Genomic DNA, 20,156 nt, shown 5'->3' on the forward strand with positions numbered 1-20,156 from the left:
GTCCAAAAAGATTTATTTAAACGAATTTAGGGAAGAGAAGGCAGAGGCATTATGACACCTATTTAATAATTCATTAGAAAAAGGTGTGGTGCAAGAAGATTGATTAATAGCTGATGTAACTGCTATATTTAAGTATGGGGACAGGATATGCTCAGTGAATTATAGACCAGTCAGTCATTGGTAGGAAAAATAATGGAATCACTACTAAAGGCAAGAATGGAACAACATCTAGAAATGAGAAATATAATAATGAATAGTCAACATGGATTTCAAAAGGGAAAATCTTGTTTTTTTTGAGGTAGCAAAGAAAGTAGACAATGGTAACACAGTAAATGTAATTTATCTGAATTTTCAAAAGGTGTTCAATAAGGTGCCACATCATAGACTCATGGATAAGGTCACAGAATGTGGAGTCAGGACAAGTGACAGAATGGATTGCTAGTTGTCTTCAAAACAGAACGCAAAGAGTAGGAGTAAAGGGTAGTTATTCAGAATGGCAGAAGGTGGGAAGTGGTGTTCCAAAGGATCAGTGCTGGGACCACTGCTATTTACAATTTACGTTAACAATTTGGACTTTGGAATCAAAATAATTTTTAAATTTGAGGATGACACCAATTTAGAGGAATGGTCAATGCTGAGGATGGCATTAATAAACTTGCAGAATGGACAAATAATAGACAAATGAAGTTCAACATAAAGTGAGGAAATAAGAATAGGGAGGTGACCTTTTATTTGAAAGCTGCAAGTCTAGATGGGGAGAGGAACAAAGGGATTTCGGAATATAAATATACCAATCACTAAAAGTTGCACCACAGGTTAGCAAGGCCATAAGAAAAGCAAACCAAGTATAATGCTTTATTTCTGGAGGGCTAGAATTGAAAAGTAGGGAAGTTAAGGTAAACCTGTGTCGACCTTGGTTTGACCACCCTTACAGTACTGCATGTAGTTCTTGTCATCATATTATGAAAAGGATATAGGGGCACTGGAGAGAAAAGATTTACAAGGATAATACCAGAAATCCTTGGGTATACATAACAAGAAAATATTGACAGTCTGGGTGCCTGGAAAAGGGAAGGCTGAGGGGTGATCTAATAGGGGTATTTAAAAATCTGAAATACTCGGATGCATTGAATATTCCCTCTTGTGGGGAAGAGCATACCTGGATGCCATCAATGTAAGATCATCACTAAAAAATCCAATTGGGAATTCAGAAGGAACTTCTTTACCAAAATGTGGTGAGAATGTGGAACTCACTTCTACAGGCAGTGGTTGAACTGGATATTATAGTTGCATTTTAGGGGAAGCTAGACAGGCATATGAGGGAAAAGGTAATATAGATGGCATCTTGACTGCCTTAGATGGGACTTTGGACAAGGAGCAAGATGGCCTTTAGCACCAGCAACAGTTGTTCTCATTCTGCAGCTGGACAGCAAAGAGGGGAGCAGCAGAAACATGCAGTCCATAGGAGGCAGAGCCTGTGAAAAAGGTATGCTGGAAGGAAGGTGTGAGGAAGGCTAAACTTCTTTAACCTGTAGGAACAGCAATGCATTCAGAGGCTCAGGATATCATGTCAGCTAGTGGAATACTTCACATCTGTCTTCACCCAAGAGAATGAGGATGAAGGTATCGAACTCGGGGAGAGAGACTGCGAGGTTCTTAATCAAAATGATAAAGGGAGTGACAAGGTATTGGATATGTTGGCAGGCTTAAAAGTGGATAAATCTCCAGGTCTGGATGATTTGTGTCCCAGACTGATAAGGGAGGCAAGGGAGGAGACGCAGGGGCTCTGATCCAAATTTTTAATTCCTCTCTGGCCACGGGGAGGTGCCAGAGGACTGGAAAACAGCTAATCTGGTTCCGCTATTTAAGAAGGGTTGTAGAGAGAAGCCAGGGACTTACAGGCCAGTGAGTCTCACATCAGTGGTAGGGAAACTATTGGAGAAAATTCTGAAGGAGAGAATCTATCTCCACTTGGAGAGGCAAGGTTTGATCAGGGATAGTCAGCATAGCTTTGTCAGAAGGAGATCATGCATAACAAATTTGATTGAATTTTTTGAGGAGGTGACCAGATGTGTGGATGAGGGCTGTGAACTTGATATAGTTTATATGGATTTCAGCAAAGCCTTTGACAAGTTCCCACATGGGAGACTGATAAAGAAGGCAAATGCACATGGGATACAGGGTAATTTGATAAGGTGGATTCAAAATTGGCTTAGTTGTAGGAGACGGAGGGTGATGACAGGAGGATGCTTTAGTGACTGGAAGCCAGTGTCCAATGGCATACCACAGGGATCTGTGCTCGGTCCCCTATTATTCATCATTTATATAAACGACATAGATAACTATGTGGTGGGTAGGATTAGTAAGTTTGCGGATGACACAAAGATTGGCCGGGTGATTAACAGGTTGAATGTTATGGGCTACAGGAAGATATAGACGGGATGGTCAAATGGGCAGATAAGCGACAGACGGAATTTAACCTTGAAAAGTGTGAGGTGATACACTGTGGAAGGAGTAATTTGACAAGGAAGTATTCAATGAATGGCATGACACTAGGAAGTTCTGGGGAACAAAGGGACCTTGGCGTGTGTGTCCATAGATCTCTGAAGGTGGAGGGGCATGTTAGTGGGGTGGTGAAAAAGGCATATGGGACACTTGCCTTTATCAATCGAGGCAGAGATTACAAAAAATTAGGGAGGCCATGTTGGAGTTGTATAGAATCTTGGTGAGGCCACAGCTGGAGTACTGCGTGCAGTTCTGGTCACCACATTATAGGAAGGTTGTGATTGCACTGGAGGGGGTGCAGAGGAGATTCACCATGATGTTGCCTGGGGTGAAACATTTAAGTTATGAAGAGAGGTTGGATAGACTTGGGTTGTTTTTGTTGGAGCAGACAAGACTGAGGAGAGACTTGATCGAGGTGTACAAGATTATGAGGGGCATGGACAGGGTGGATAGGGAACAGCTGTTCCCTTTAGTTGAAGGGTCAGTCACAAGGGGACATAAGTTCAAGGTGAGGGGCAAGAGGTTTAGGTGGGATGTGAGGAAAAACTTTTTTACCCAGAAGGTGGTGACAGTCTGGAATGCACTGCCTGGGAGGGTGGTGGAGGCGGGTTGCCTCACATCCTTTAAAAAGTAGATGAGCACTTGGCATGTCACAACATTCAAGGCTATGGGCCAAGTACTGGTAAATGGGATTAGGTAGGTAGGTCAGGTGTTTCTCACGTGTCGGTGCAGATTCAATGGGCCGAAGGGCCTCTTCTGCATTGTGTGATTCTGTGATTCTGTGACATCTGCAGCCTCCTAGAAGAGCTGCTCTCTGATGGACCTGTCAGGTGTCAAAGTGAGCACCACCCTCAACATTTTGCCTCTGGGGTACCCAGGACTCTGCTGAACCAGGATTTCCCAGTCAGCAGCACACAAATGCATAAGACAGAGGATTGTTTGCTAAGGCCAGCAATTATGTTAATAATGACAACCATGATAATGCCAATTCCCACAGGAGCAGGGCATCACCGACTGCGTGCACATGACAAACTGGGCAACCCTAACTTAACAGGAGTATTTGTCAATTGCAAAGGCTTCCACTCCATGCAGCTGCCATGCAACTGCAAAGATATTTATACAGTTGTGTGCAAGGCTGAGAGGGAGCTACCATGACACTTTCATTCTGCACCAGTCCAGTCCCTCCTGATATCTTTGAATCTGGAAGGAGACTTAAAGGATGGCTCTTAGGAGATAAGGGGTACTCCCTTCAAACTTGGCTGATTGACACCCACGTGAAATCCGAATAATGAAGCCTTAACACTGCAATGAAAACCAGATGGCTTCAGAATGTCATTGGCATGCATAGGTGTGTTTCAACAGCATGGAGAAATCTGGATGTGCACTTCAATATACATTGGCCAGTGTGTTCAAATTGATTGTGGTGTGGGCTCTACATAACATTGGATAACATTGAGGACTGGATCTGCAAGAGGAACAAGGTGCAAAGTGCACATTGCAAGTGATTCTCAGAAGGAAGAAGACAAAGAGGAAGCAAGTCATAACAGTAGTGCAGCAGTCACTGCTTACATTGCTCTCTGTGATGCCAGGAATGCTTTTTTAATGCAAGGTTCAATTAGTTGCCACCATTATATTGATGCCAGAACCACATAAATGGTGCATTCTGCATGACTGGATTTTCGTTACCAATGCAGATAGCTTCAGTTGTGGGATTTCCTGACTCATCAGACCAACCTTAGAAAAAAGGCCTTCGAATATCATGATCTTCACTGTATGGAGGTGGGTGCAGGATAGAGCCGGGCCTGCTGACCCCAGAAGCAGAATGTAAGCAGCCAGGAGGGCGGTTGAGTGCAAAGGCGGGCCACTTAGAAGTTCTCTGGGGCTGTTTCAATTATGGTATAAGATTTTAGACCAACTAATCTTCATCCCTCACAACCGCACCCCCCCCCCCCACCCACCATGACCCCTAATACCCCAGACCAACGCATGGCCCCAATTACTCCCATGCCCACTCATGTCCCCCAACCCATGGTGCCTTATAACACTATGCCAACTCATGCCCCAACCCAACCTCCATGGCCCTTTATACCCCCATGCCAACTCATGCCAACTAACCCAGTGCCCACCCTAGGCAGTTCTTGTGAGCCACATGGAGATGAAATAAAATAAAGTTCTAAAAATCTAACACAGATTTCACTATACCGACTTGATAGTTTAAAAAACTCCCAGTCATGAAAGCCCCATTCAAAGTTTTCTTTTTAAATCTCAAGTTCTTAATCTCTTATAAAAACAAACAAACTTCTATTCATATACCACATCAAAGCTTCTGTCAATCAAACTGAACTCAGAACACCACTGCTGAGATAATTGTATGGGAATCAGCCAAACATTTATAAAGAGCCTTCAGGGTATATCAACAAACAATAGTGAAACTTCTAGAACAAACGCTGCATCACCCGGCCTGTCAATCAAAGCAACACAGCAGAATTTGTTTAACCTCAACACTTATGGCCTTTTTAAAGGGCTGGGGATTTAAATAACTTCAGATAATGATAGACAGACCTTAGCTTCTCTTTAAGAGTGTTTATGTCTACTCCACAATTTGTGACTTTCAAACTGTGATTTAAGGCCCTTGCAACAACCAAAATGGGGCCAGCACTGAGTTCAAATAGTCCTGCAATTTGGTTTTCCCTCATGTATGAATCACACCCTGCCCCCTTTCACCTACTGGCAAAAATTGGATCTGTTGGAAATGGGGATGGGACTTCTACATCCGGGTCCCGCCTGTCATTTTTGAAGATCCAGAGAATCCCCCAACTTCAGCCTCAACAATCCCACTGAGATAGAACAATACTGCAAACAACCAGTCACCGATTCCACATCCCTTTCCCTCTTGCCCACTTGGCCCCCATCGATTCATGCCTTAGGTTTATGTTTTTCAACCAGTTGGCTCCACATCACTGAGGTAGAATGGAATTCCATTGAACATCTGTCCAAACCACAGCTTAAAAGTACCTTCCAATGATTCAATCAACTACATTAAATCCATGTGTTAAGATTGAACAATACTTTAAGTGTAGTGAAGTCTGACTGGTGACAAATTCAACAGAAAACAATATAGAGAATACCTACAAATGCCAAATTACTGGCTTTGTTTCATGCCATGACTCTTGAAAAAATATGCTCAAAATGAACAATGTTTGAAAAGTTTTAGGGGCTATTTTGGGGAAAGGGTGGAAACAGATGTTAAATGGATGATATGCTAAAAGATCATCTGTTTAAAAGTCTAGTTTTAGCCTGAAAGTTTGGGACTAATTACTGACTATTTTAGCATCTCCAGGCATCGTTAAGTCATGATAGACACTTGCAGGTTTAGCACTCCAGTGCAGATTGGGAGCGATTTTCCTGGAGGGATATATGTAGCCTCTATACAGCCACTTCCACTGCCCTCTATCCGGCTCTACTCGTACAACCCCCCACTTAAACCAGCTTATATTTCACCTCTCTTCTATTTTTACTTAGTTCTGTTGAAGGGTCATTCGGACTCGAAACATTAACTGTATTCCTCTCCGCAGATGCTGCCAGACCTGCTGAGTTTTTCCAGGTATTTTTGTTTTTGTTTTGGATTTCCAGCATCTGCAGTTTTTTTGCTTCTATCGAAGCTGTGGAGTGCACTGGCTGACAGACAACAACATGTATCAGGATGGCTTAATGACCAAGGGAGAGGGTTTACAGGTTCTCAGATGCAGCACTGAAAGTCCTGGTGAAGGAGATATAATATATCCATAGGGGAAAGGAGACTACAGAGACAATTAATGTGGTAGGTCTGGAGGAGATTGCTGAGGAGGCCACAGCCAGGAGTACCATCCCCAGGAGAAGCCCCTGGTACCATGATTGGTCAAGGTATGATCCCATGTCATAAACTTCTCAATAACTGCACCACCACCTCATCAACATCAACAATGACCATCACAACCGCAATACATTGCATCCACCATCTAACTGTACACAGGCATTCACAAAGCCCACATTATTGCATCCTTCACAGGCACTACTCATTCCTCAGACACATCTCATAATTCTTCAATCTTGTTAGGTATCCCACACAAACATACCTGCCAGTAGCCATTCATATTCACCACTGTTTCTCTTCCAGGACAAGGTAGCACATAGCAGGTGTCATCAGGATCTGATGGAGGCTTGAAGGGGGGAGGGGATAGTGGCGGGGGGATCCCAGTTCCATGAGATCACTCCTCTTGAGTAGACAGTTCTGGAGGTAATCGCGAAGGGATTGGCAACCAATGTGGCCATAGGTTGAGCAAGGAATATATCACCTAAGGTATGTGGTCATTCCAGCTTCCTTACTCTTCTTCTTGATCTCTAATCCTCCAAGCCTACCCTCACTCACGAGTTCCATATGGTCTCATCATACTTACCCTTGTGCAGTGATGATATGTGCTGAACCCTAATCCTTCCAACACTATCATAGGAGACTCCAAGGAGCAAGATACACTACTCCCTCGAGGAACTGGAAGAGGAGGAAGAGCTACCTTGCCCTGCCCCCTACAGGAAAAAGAGGAGAGTAAAGGAGAAGGCACTACTTCAATTGCTTTCAACAACAACATTTGTATAGCACCTTTAATGTAATGAAACATCCCAGAGTGCTTTGGAGGAGCATTATAATACCAAGTGTGACACCAAGCCATATAAGCCAATATTAGGTCAGATGACCAAAAGCTTGGTCAAAGAGGTAGGTTTTAAGCACAGTCTTAAAGAGACAAGCAAGGTTATTACCATCCCAGCTGAGGTTACCCCTGGACAAGCTTGATCCCAGAGTGGAACCCAGCTTGATAGATCCTAACTTTTATTTGTTTGTTTAGATACGTGGAGAGCAGTGACTGAAAAGAGTCACAGAAGTCAGCTGATGAACTTCTAATGAAAGAATAAAACATTTATTAAACAAGAAAAGGGTAACTATATTACAATACCCTTTCACCCACAAGTATAACCTTTACAGATAAATACGGATTTGTAAGGATAACACAAGTTACAAAAGCTATCTTATTATATTTTAATGTCCACAGCAAGTACACAGTCCATGTATCAATAGGCACCCTGTGGTCAGACACACCACACTCTGAAACCAAGCGACAGATGCCACCTCAACTAGACACAATGGATCTCGCCTCAACTCTCCCCAGATGCTTGTCATACCTTTAGTCAGCCAGTCTCACTGCACTCTGTCTTTCACACAAGGGTTTCCAATCTCCATTTTCCAAGACCTCGCTTTGGAACCTTCTCTGAAACCGTGCTTTCTCTCAAATGCCTTTCGCAAGGTTTTGTCTCCAGGGTTTCGAACTCTCCTTCTGATGTTCCTCTCCCGGGTCACCACATACATTCAAGCTGTCTTCCAAGCACTCTCTCTCACTGACTCAGCCAACAACAGTAACACTGCTTCACATGCCCATAGCAAAGAGTTACACACCTTCTGTTGTCTCTTTGGGCCTTCCTGCCTCTTGCAAGCTGTTCTCACTTTAAATCTGCTTTCTGCAGCTTTTGTCTCTTTAAATCTGAAACTTGGAGCCTTTCTCTCTGCCCCTCACTCTTAACTTCATTAACAGGATCTTTTCCTGGTTCCTGCCCTTCCTTTGACTAGAAGGTCTGCTTGGGACTTTCCCCTGTTACACTCCCCTGGACTTTGTGTTCTTTTCTTTAGCTTTGGACTGGCTATCTGTCACCTTTGCTCTAGTTTCTCCTGGCAGCTTCTTTCAAACCAACTGAACTCAAACAGCTTCAAAATTAAACTGCTGTTTCTAGCTTTTCTGTGTGTGCCTACGGGAGGGGCCTACCTCTCTGGGCCCCTGTTGCTTGGCAACTACCCAATTATTCTACTCTAGTTTGTTTACCTTAACTGCAACAGTCGTAAAAACCTCATTAGAAATGCAGGCACCTTTCTAAACTTAAATTAATCCCAATTTGACCTTTCTCAACACACAGATACAGAAATACAATCAAACTTAAACATTAAAGTTAAAACTTATTCCTAATACCCACCAATACAAATATAACTTACTTAAACTATCTCTATTCCCTAACAAGGTAGAGAGGTGTAGGGAAGGTATTCCATAGCTTGGGGCCTAAGGAACTGAAGGCAAGGCCACCAATGGTGGAAAGATTAAAATCAGGGATGTTCATGAAGCCAAAGTTAGAGGAGCGTGGATATCTCAGAGGGTTGTGGGGCTGAAGGAGATTACTGAGATTGGGAGGGTGATACATTGGACAGATTTGAAAATGAATATGAGAATTTCAAAATCAGGACATTGCTTGAAGGGGAGCCAAAGTAGGCCAGCAATCATAGAGGTGTTAGGTGAATGGACATGGTGTGAGTTTAGACAAGAGCAGTAGAATTTTGGATGGCTTCAACTTTAGGAAGGGTGGGAGACCAAGCAGGAGTGCATTGAAATAGTCAAGCCTTGAAATAACAAAGGCATGAATGAATGGGTATTACTCTCACAGGCACCAGCTGAGGGACAGGCAGTATGTGTAGCTTAAGACTAGGGTGGAACCTGGATCCTCATAGTGGCATGAACTGGGCACTGGTTGTTAGCACCCATACCCGGTAGAGGGGACACCATAGGTGCTATGTTGCCAGGAGGTGTGGGGGTTGGGTGGGTTTGGGAGGTAGAGACAAGGTTGCATAATAGTTCTCCTGTAGATCAGTTGGAAGAAGATCTCACAGGGTTAAGCTTCAGAAGAAGGCTGATGGATTTGGTAATCCACATGCTTAATATAATGAACAGCCAGCCTGAAAATTTCAAGATCCTGGCTAGAGAATGGAACTGTCTACCTCCAGCTTGGCCCATGGCTTGTTGCAGAGCCTGGATCCCCTCCTCTCCAGAGTGGGGAGGCTGGCCTATTCCATTTAGCACTCTGTGGAGCCCAACATTGATGACTGAGGTTGCAGCTTGCCCTGGCAGATCAACAGGGAAAGAACGTGAGAATTCAGACTCACAGGGAAAGCATGTGAGAGTTCAAACCCACAGATGGGAAGAGAGAGAGAGAGTAAATTCAGACACATGAAAGAGTGAGATAGTTCAGACCAGAGGTACTGACTTGTACTGGGCTATGTTTCTACTGACACCCAGCCACCCTGTTGTGCCTTGCCTGAATAGACATTCTTCATTTCTGAGCCAAGACAGAGAGTTTCAATATTAGGATTGAAGTGAAACGAGGGTATTACATCACAGGTAAGCCTGATTCTGTCTTCATGGTTTCTAATTGGAATAAAAATGCTCTCCCTATCTCACAGGTACTGAAGACCACATGTTATACCACAGACCCTAGATGTGGGACCAGAATCTCAAATAAAAGAACAAACCAATAGTAGTGGGAAATTGAAGGAACACAGAAAGAGATTCTCTGGTCTGATCTAAGTAAAATCAGCTGCTATTTTCCACATAAATAAATTACAAATGCAGGTTTATTAATTCTGTACTGAACCAAATTAGATGTTTTGGGCATTTATTTCTCTGTCTTAGATGGTAATATTGTTATAAAAATTGCTTTTGAGTCTTTGCAAACATCTGAAATGAGGACACAATTGTGTCAAGCACATCATTGTACAACGTACTTCTGAAATAATCACAAAAATAAAAAAGCTTGGCCCTTTCCCCAAACTTTTCATGAAGGCATGTAGTTTAATTTCTTTTAATTTTCTTTCCTTTTCTTTGACACTGCTAACTCTTGCAGAAATATGGTCCTAAGGCTATCAGCAATTCTTCAATACCTCAGCCAAGTGTCCATTATTAATGCTTTATTCTAAGTGGCAAGTGTCAACTGTAGGAGGTAACACAGCTGAGCCAGCAGCTGGCCTTACACAACATGTGCGCGTACATGTACTTTTTTCCATTGGAAACAATTGGAGAGCATCGGTGCAACCAACACCCAGAACAGTCGAGGCTTTCCTATTCAACATTTTCAAAAATACAACATAAGGAAGATGTGATGTCTCCTTTACTTCATGTTTATTCTTAATAATTTATTGTACCAGAGGAACAGAAACTTACATAAACCTGCACATATAATTGATCACATTAAATGGGACAAGGCCTACTTGATGTAACTAACCTCTTCTATCTCATTCACCAACAACTTCAAAAAGATTCAAGATTCAGTTTCCAGGATCAAGTTCACTGTCTTCAAATGCAGAGGATGTCCATCACACATGATAACCTTAGCATTTTGGTGAGACTTACACCTTTGCAATAGGAAGGATTTGATTTAAAAGACCTAGAGATAGTGGCAACTCCTAAAGCCTCTTGAAATAATTTCTCTCATTTATCTGACCACTGCATCATCCTCCGCTCCGCCTGTCAATGGCGGGCCATCTTTCCTGCTGCCCAACGTCAGGAACCTAATTTCTATGCATTTGCATCTCATCATCTTGCCTGCTCACCAGAATCATCTCCCCACATCAAATTTACCGCCCAAGTTGGCAGGAAAACACATAGGCCCAGAACACATCTGGACAAGCATGACATGCAGAAGTTAGGACTTACCGTTAGGGCCTTGCTCACATTGTGGACATCCAAGGAGCATAAGATGCTGGACCCTGCAGGAACACGTGAACCGCATGTTGGGCAGATTCTCAAGGACCTGGCTGCACCATGAAGCAGCTCACAGAAGGTGGGAGGTCTCCGTTGATGTCTGGGGTCTGCTTCGGGACTTCACGATCTTGTCCATTGGCTGCTACGGATAATCGGCGAGGGGTGGGGAGAGGTTGGGAGGGGTGAAATGAAGCTGTCAGGGTGGGGTGACATCAGGGGGGGGAATGAAGGTGTCCAGAGGGGGTGAGGTGGTGGGGGGGGGCGGGGGGGGGGGGGGCGCGGTGGTAGGGAATACAGGAGTATGAGGGCATAATGGGGGAGAATGCTGCAACTGGGAGGTAGGTGTAAAGTGGGGAGGAAGGTCTAAGGGAGGGAGTTGGAGGGAAGAAGGAGTGCGGAGGGGGGAGGGAGTCCAGGGAGAGGAAGGACTTCAGAGGGGGAAGGAGTCTGGGGGAGGAGGGAGTAAGAGTGAAGGATGGAGTAATGGTGGAGGTGGGAGTAAGGGTGGAGGGGTGAGTAAGGGGGTGGGGGGGATGGTATGTCCAGGTTAACCATCAAGGGAGGGGTCTGTGGAGTCAATGATTGCCTCCTGGACAGCAAACTGAAGTTGGGCGAGGTAGGAGGGAATGAGAGGGGGCAAAGTGATCTGGAAGTTTGGGATGCTGAGGGTGCAATGGTAGCTGTAGAAGGGATAGTGAGGGTATTTAGCAGGGACTTGGAGGCAGAAATGGACCCTGGCAGTGGGAAGGAGGAGGTCAGGGAGGTCAATGTGGATGGGGGTGGGATTCTCAGCAAGTTAGAGAATGTGAACGTTCACTTGAACATCTTAGGTGACAGTGGGGAGGTGGAAGGTGATGCCAGGGGGGTCAACAATGATGGGGGAAAGGACTTGGGTGACTGGGGGAGGGGAACTGATGAGGGAACTGAGAAAAAAACTTTATGACCACCAAGGCTGTTGAAATCGAAAGTGAATGGAGCCTCATGTTGGGCAGGAACAGGTGCTACATGCGAGTGTAATCAGTGGGTGGGTGGAGACACAGGTCAGCTCAGATGGACAAGTGAAAGAGAAACCCAATAAGCAACATTGGAAATGCTCAGACCATTGAGATGAGTGTGTTGGAGGGAGGCTTCACATGCATGGGAGAATGCTTGCAGGAGGCTCCAAAAGCCTTGAAGGACTCGTGAAGTTTGTAAATGAAGCTGAAAGACACCTTACACATTATTCAGTGAAAGTGAATATATTTTCAGATTATAAAGTGACAAAATGTGTTCATCTGTACAACCACTTGTGATCAGAAATTCTTAACTTTTCTAGGCCTACCACTTCTTCTTGGTGCTGCCTTGACATCCGCAGGAGGGGTGGAGACAGCCGGTGCAATGGTTGGCCCTGTTGCCTCTGATGACTTCCATGTGCATCTTCTGGAGACCCAAAGCCTTGAGGGCCTCAGCTTGCTTTGGCTGTCCTCCTGCAGGCCAGCCTCTCCCACTATGGTGACAGGGGATGAAGTTGAGGGGTCACAGGCAAAGGGGACTCAGAGGGAGAGGATAGCCTCTGAGATTCCTGAGTGGTTGGCCCAGAGGTGTGCTGCTGCTGCTCCTCTTCCCATTGGGTGCCCAAGGGCCCCAGCCTGACTCCTTGAGGGGACGTTGAGATGCCCCATTTCCTTGTTGCGTTGCCACTGCAGGAACTCACCAATGGCTACCACGATGGAGTGCAGGTCTGCGCACATCTTCATTTTCTGTTGGACCAGGGTGTTCCCCTTCTTTCCCATGGAGACCTCCATATGCACACATGAGGGCACCACTTCATCAGAAAGCAGGTGGATGCACTCCTCTGACTCATGTGCCACATTGTTGAAGGCTTCCAACAGCTGTACGTGATGTTCCCCCACCTTCTGCTAACTCTCCACAATGAATTGGAAGGCCAAACCCAGAGGCTTATCATCTGACTCAGACCTCACAGATGCCTCTTCCCCAGCAGTCCTCCGAGTGCCGAGGAGCTGGGCTGAACCTGCCTCCTCCTGCTGTGAACATGTGTCCATGCGGTGACCACCAGATTGTGAACTAGATCTAGGTCCCACCAAGGTGTGTGTCTCTGCGCTGGTGGAGGGTGTGGGTAAGTGCTGTGATGGGTCTTCCAATCTTCTTATATCCAGCTCTCCAATGGAGGAGGTGTCCTCTTGGCTGGAGGTGAGGATGTGGATGGAGCTGAGGGACTGGCTGGCTGAGGGTGTCGGTTGCTTGGCAGAGCTCCCTGTGAACCAAAGTAGAGATAATTAGTGCATGGCAGCAGAGTCAAAAGCAGGAGAAAGAGCGCTGACAATTGCGTTGAGAGAGGGATGATGTGGTGCTGGATCCACACGTCGTTTGCCGCCAACCTTACCGTCACTGCAGGCACGGTCCACATTCTTACCAGTCAGCACAATGGCACACTCCTCAAAGTGAGTGAGGGATCTAATGTGGGCCACATCACCCCTGGTTAGGACCTCTCCCTCCTGCTGTGAGCCGGCTTCTCCTGCATGAAAACAGATGGAGAGTGTGCGCAGGACACATGGCAGTGTGTGGAATGTTTATGTGGTGGGTGGAGCCATGGATGAAATGAGGACACGAGCTCCAGAGGATATGAGCCTGATGGAGATGTGAGTGTGTGTGTGAGAATTAGTGGTTCTGTCCCTTGTGGTGTGAGATCCCTGTGGGTATGTGATGGGGTTTGTGAGTGTGTGATTTAAAAGTGATAAAGTAGTTGACTTACTCTGGTGGAACAGATGAGAGCACTTATCCCCTTCCTGTACTGGATGGCTGATATCCTGTGCGCTCTGGTGGCACTGACAGCCGCCACCTCTCAGGCCCGATTATTGACTCTGGTGCACCTCCTGCAGCCAGAGCAGGGGTAGAGGACATTGTGGCGGCCTTCTACTGCATTCAGCAGGCATCCCAGAGAGGCATCACTAAATTTGGGGGCTGCTGTCTTCTTTGCTTTTGGGGCCATCTGTCGCATGGAGCAGTCCCGGTCTGCAGACATGAAGTTGGCATGCACTCTGGAGTGAGGAAGCACTGAGGTTACCGTGTGGTGGGCAAATCTGAGCCTGTCCACCAGTGAACTGGTGTGTTCCCTGTGAATGCATTATTAATGAGGCGGGATGCACCAGAAATGGGATAATATGGCGGGTAAAACATTCTTTATCCCGCCCCCTACCACACTTAATACAAATCTGGGACAATTCTGTTCAATGGCTTCACTCTTCCCGATATTTAATTGGAGGAAATTTCTGCTCATCCAGTGTTGGATGTTGGACAAGCAACCTGACAACTAAGGAACAGTGTAGGAGTTGTGAGAGGTGGTGATGATGTAGAGCTGGGTGTTGTCAATATACATGTGGAAACTAACACTATACTTTCGGATTATATTACCAAGGGGCAGCAGTTAGATGAGAAATAGGAGGGAACCAAGGTTACATCTTTTGGGAACACACTGGGTAACTTTGTGCAATTGGGAAGGGTATCCATTGCAGATGAATGTGATTAAGATAAGAATGGAACCAAACAAGTGCAGTCCTACCCAACTTGATGACAATAAAGAGGTGTTGATCAACTGTCAAAAGTTGCAGACAGTGCTTTGTAGGTTATCTCATGGCCTAATCTATACTGGGAATGTTTCCCTCTATACCTAAGCTTGGCTCAGGTTGGTTTCTTCAAAACTACTCTATTTACACTATATTTGTGACAAGCTACTAGATAAATACATCTCTCTTGTGCAAACTATCCCACCTACACAGTCTTTAGCACATGACTGCTGAAGTCACTGTTACATCATGCTATACATCATTATCTCATTACCATAACTGTTAACCTGCTACAGGCAGGTTGAGAAGGATGAGGTCTCTCAACCTCTACCTTGTGAACTTCTCTCAGAATCTTACATGTGTCTAATATATAATCTTAAACCATATATAACAATGTGCAAGAAGGAAGAAAAAACTAAACAATTCTGACAAAGGAATTCGTCAAAAGTCAATGGTGGACTTAGAATCCATCATTCAAAATAAAATTAGCAGAAAAAAGCCTTGCATTTATTCACAGCCTCAGGATAATCCGCAAGGATTTATTGCCAATCAAGTACTTTTGAAGTATAGTCATTGTTGTAATGTAGGAACCATGAGAGCCAATGTGATGATAAGAAGAGTGTCCATACTTCTTAGTGATGATGATTGATGGATAAGTATCAACTCAGATGTTAGGGATAGCTGCCTGCTTGTCTATGAAATAGTACTATGGAACATTTTATGTCCACCTGAGATGGCACAGGTCCTTGGTTTAACATCTCATCTGAAAGATTGGCATGTCTGACACTGCAGCACTTCCTCAGGCTACCCTGGAGTATCAATCTAGAGTTTAGTGTTCAATTCTCAGGAGTGGGACTTGAACTAACATAGAGGTGAGGGATCCAGCCACAGAGCCATGACTGACACTTATAAACTTATAAGCATTTAGAAATGTGTTGGTTAATCAACTAGCATGGACTTGTTAAAAGCAAGTTGTGCTGGACAGAGTTTTTTCTTAAATAAATGACTGGATAAAGGGAATGAAGTGAATATAATATACCTGGATTTTCAGAAGGTGTTTGACAATGTGTTTTCACGAGGCCTGTTAGTCAATTTTGCTAATATTATACAAGAGAAAACGTAACAGATAAAAAGTTGCTTGAAACAGAAAGTTAGGGAAAATGGTTGCTTAGATTATTGAAAACTAAAACTTGGGTCAATTTTTGGTATAGATATAAATGGCTTGGGCTTGGGCACAAGGAGCACATTATAGAAATTTACTGAAGTCACACAAGTAGATAGCTTGGCAAGCTGTGAGAAAGAAGATAAAAGAATTCAGGAAAGTATATAGGAATGTTAGCAGAATAGGCAGACCAACAACAAATGCAATTTAATGTGGATGTATATGAGGTAATACATTTTGGGAGGAAAAACCAGGAACAAGAGTAAGCAGTCAACAAAAAGACACTGAAGAATATGATGAACAACGAGATCTAGGGGTTCAATAAGTGGAAATGCAGGTAAGCAATAGAAAGGCCAACTGTATTTTGGATTTCAGGATAGGTGCATAGAGTACAAGAATTAAAGAAAGATTTATCCAAAAAATTGCCTAAACCATCTTTCAAATATTGTGTACAATTTTGGTGCCCATTACTGAAGCAACATAAAGTCATGTGCAACATAGGGCAGAATCTTTTGTCCCGTGAGTGGGCGCGTGCCCGACCAGATCGATAGTAAAATAGTGCGCGATGACGTCGGGCAAGCGTCCTGACGTCATTGTAAACTCGTGCAATATTTCAGTCGGCAGGCGCGCATGAGAGTCAGCAGCATGCCCACTGATGATTAAAAGACCTTTTAACGCCCTTAAGGAAGTAATTGAAAGGTTTTTTTCTGCTGCCCAAGCAACCTTATGGTTGGCAGGCGGGCAGGCGAATAGTCTGGGAAGCCTTTGCATTTTGTGTGAAACCTCACCTGCAGGCGGGATGAGGTTTCCAACAGTAAATAAAAGAAATTTAAGCTTTTTAAACATCATTTCTAATATGTCCCTCTTCATGTGACTGAATCACATGTGGGCACATTCTTATATCATTTGTTAAATATTTGATTTTCATTTAAAAATCCTTCAGCTCCCTGAGGCAGCTCTGTGCCTTCAGGAAGCTTTCTATCAGCTCTCACCCACTCATGCGCAAACTTCAGCGTTCACGCTCCTCCCCGGTAGCGCTGGGAATCCCAGCGCATGTTCCAAACTGGCTGGCCGTTAATTGGCCAGCCAGTGTGAAATTGCGGTCGAAACCCGACTGCAGGCAGCGGACCATTTCCCAGCCGCTCCTGGGCCCGCCCACTGCGCCCACCCGATGAGGGGAAAATCCTCCCCATAAATTTACCAAGATGACAAGAGGGGTGGAAAACTATAATTATGGGGAGATAGTGGTACTATTTCCATTAGAACAAAGAAGACCAAGAGAAGTTTTGATAGATGCTTTTTTGAAAGATGAAGGATTTTAAAATGAGGAAAATCTATTTCTTCTGTTGGGGAGCAAACAATGAGGAGGTTATCAATTTAAAGATCCTCACTTAAAGGATGAGTAATAGGAGAAGTTTCTTTACATAGAGAATTGTTGGAGCAAGGAATATGTTGAGGCAGAGACCTTTACATCATTTAAAGAAAAATTGGATAATATTTTTGAAGCAGAGGAAAATATGGGATTATGGGGAGAAAGTGAGAAGTGGAATTTGTTTTGTATTGCTATAACAAAGATCCACCTGAGACACAGTGGCCTCCTTCTGTGCTGTAATCATCAACAGTTTTAATTCCTCCAGGCTGAAGTAATGCTCAAAAACTCAAATGTGAGCTACCTTCCATGGAAACACAGCAACCACCCACAACAGAACATACAAGGGCTAGCTCAAGTTAATACATCAAGCATGCAAGATTGGATCCATAAAACCACCACTCCCTGAGGGGTGGAGAGACATTACCCAGAACAGTACACTGCTGTACTTGTCTGGCTTGTCCCTTTACTCAACCAATGCAGCAGCAGTCCCGAAGCTCATGGAGGTGGTGGGAGGTCTCAAAATCCTTACAGATCTGAAAATGTCCTTTGGGCCTACCAATGCAAAGCTTATAGCATAACTGTCAATGCTATCTGAACATTTATGCATCCCCCCACAACATTTGTGGAACATGTGCCACTCATAAAGGGCTATAAATGCTCACTGCCCATAAGACTGTAAATAACAAGCAATCTGAAATCTATTCTGGAATCCTGCATGATCCATAGAGACCAGGACCACTCCCTAAGAAAGTCAGAGAGAGGCTGAAAACTAACATATTCAAGTGCACCAGAAAAGACAATTCCCCAATTGTAGAAGACTGTCACTGTGTTTGTAAGATTGCTGATGACCCTTAACCAGCCAAATGCCAGGAACCATCAACAAATTTTGCTGACCCGCAAACAATACACTGTGCCAATGTTTGCAAAATGTACTGACTTAACTCAACATAAGCATTGTGTGGAATATTATACAGTGACCTCATAAAATATTTTACATACACTTTTCTAATGCAATAATAAGAAGACATGCCCTTTGCTGCCCCGAAACAGAAAGGTGCAGGTTAGCATTATGTAATTGGTAGGTGGTTGGAGAGTAATTTCTTATTGTCTGCAAGTGTTGCTAGCAGCTCACTCTGATATGTCTTACACATGAAGAAGAATTTTGTCACTGGTTGCACAGTTGCTGGATAGCAATCAGGAATTCTAGCCCAGGGTACTGAAGTCAGTTCAGGCTCACCTACAGCTACTCCAAATGAACTCAATTCACTGAGCACAGCCCAAGGACCTTCCTGGCCTACATGGCTCAATATCACATCACACATTAAAATACCAAATTACACCCAGTGTAATATGTAATTAGTTAAGGAGTCAATTACTGCAGTAAGGAGACATGATATCTTGGAGGGGCCATCGAATGAATCTTTGTGGGTAGAGCTTAGGAATAAAAAAGGGGCAGTCACATTGTTAGGTGTTTATTATAGACCCCCAGATAGTCAGTGTGAAATTGAGGAGCAAATATATGCACAATATGTGGAAGTGTGTAAAAACAATAACAATAGGGTAATTATGTTAGGTGATTTCAACTTTCCCAACATTAATTGGGATAGACATAGTGTTAAGGGCTTGGATGGAGTGGATTTCTTGAAATGTGTACAGGAAAACATTTAGGTCAATATGTAGAGGGTCCAACAAGGGATGGCGCAGTGCTGGACCTAATTCTGAGGAACGAAGCCAGAAAGGTGACTGAGGTGGTGGTGGGGGAGCATTTTAGCAATAGCGACCACAACATGATACAGCTTAAGTTTGTTATGGACAAAGAAATAGACAAGTTGCAAAAAAATGTTTTGAAATGGGTGAGAGTGGATTTTAGTAAAATAAGGCAGGATCTGGCCAAGGTAGACTGGGAACAGCTACTTGTGGAGAAATCTACAGAGGAGCAGTGAAGAGCGTTCAAAAAGGAAATGGGGAGGGTACAGGCTCAACATGTTTCTTCTAGAGTGATAGGAAGGAATAACAAGCCCAGAGAACCATGGATGACCAGAGATATTCAGGTTATGATGAGAAGGAAAAGAAAGGTTTTTGGCAGGTACAAGGGAAGCAAATCAGCAGGGGCATTAGAGGAGAACAGAAAGTGCAAGGTGGAGCTTAAGAAAGCAATTAAGAGAGCAAAGAGGGGATATGAGAAAGCTCTGGTTGGTAAAAGGAGGGAAAATACCAAGATATTCTATAAGTATAACAATGGGAAGAGGATAACCAGGGAAAGAATAGGGCCCATAAGGGACCAAGGGGGCAATCTATGGGTGGAGCCAGATGACATACTTCACCCAAGAGAACGAGGATGAAGGTATCGAACTCGGGGAGAGAGACTTCGAAGTTCTTAAGCAAATTGATATAGGGAGTGACAAGGTATTGGAGGTGCTGGCAGGCTTAAAAGTGGACAAATCTGCAGGTCCGGGTTATTTGTGTCCCAGACTGCTGAAGGAGGCAAGGGAGGAGATCGCAGTGGCTCTGACCCAAATTTTTAATTCCTCTCTGGCCATGGGGGAGGTACCAGAGGACTGGAGAACAGCTAATGTGGTTCCGATATTTAAGAAGGATTGTAGAGAGAAGCCAGGGAACCAGAGGCCAGTGAGTCTAACATCAGTGGTAGGGAAACTATTGGAGAAAATTCTGAAGGAGAGAATCTATCTCCACTTGGAGAGGCAAGGTTTGATCAGGAATAGTCAGTATGGCTTTGTCAGAGGGACGTTAGGCCTAACAAATTTGATTGAATTTTTTGAGGAGGTGACCAGGGTTGTAGATGAGGGTAGTGCAGTTGATGTAGTTCATATGGATTTCAGCAAAGCCTTTGACAAGGCTCTACATGGGAGACTTATAAAGAAGGCAAGTGCACATGGGATACGGGGTAATTTGATAAGGTGGATTCAAAATTGGCTTAGCTGTAGGAG

The sequence above is a fragment of the Carcharodon carcharias genome, chromosome 6, assembly GCF_017639515.1.
Source record: "Carcharodon carcharias isolate sCarCar2 chromosome 6, sCarCar2.pri, whole genome shotgun sequence".
NCBI classification, from domain to species: Eukaryota; Metazoa; Chordata; class Chondrichthyes; order Lamniformes; family Lamnidae; genus Carcharodon; species Carcharodon carcharias.